The sequence below is a fragment of the Myotis brandtii genome, unplaced genomic scaffold (genome assembly GCF_000412655.1).
Source record: "Myotis brandtii unplaced genomic scaffold, ASM41265v1 scaffold174, whole genome shotgun sequence".
Lineage (NCBI taxonomy): Eukaryota > Metazoa > Chordata > Mammalia > Chiroptera > Vespertilionidae > Myotis > Myotis brandtii.
In genome coordinates, this window is record NW_005356437.1 from 3878529 (window position 1) to 3879086 (window position 558).

Sequence of the window (558 nt, forward strand, 5' to 3'; positions counted from 1 at the left end):
GGGGGGGGGGGGGACATAGTGTAATACTTTCAACAATAAAGAATTTAAATTAAAAAAAGACAGTTATACTGACTTATACCTCACAGATATACTGTTTTAAATGAACAAACATATTTGCATGTGTCTACTACCCACAGTAGGTTTATAATCAATGGGACCTAGTTTTTCTTCAGAGCTTAATTGTTTCAATGATGTGGATCCTGTTCATTCCCTGTTAGGGAGCCTCGTCCATGTTAATAAATGCAAGAAAAGAACGAACAGAATAGTCTCTCAGGTGTCTTCTCCCCTCTCCTCTCGCTGATACAAGCCTTAGGGAGCCTCCGTTAGGGAGAAAGCGAAGACCTTCTAAGTCCCTTTGGCAGGTGGGGAGGAGGAGGGAGACCCGAGAACCAGAATCAGCGTCTGAAAGGGCTCCGAAGTGCCCGCCGCGAGTCAAGACCATTGTGTGCCGCGCAAGCCGCGGCGAGGACACCGCAGAACGGGCTCCGCGTGCACTTCCCGAACCCGCACAGCACGTCGCGGCCGCGCAAACTCTCCCCACGCAACGCCGCTGCCGAG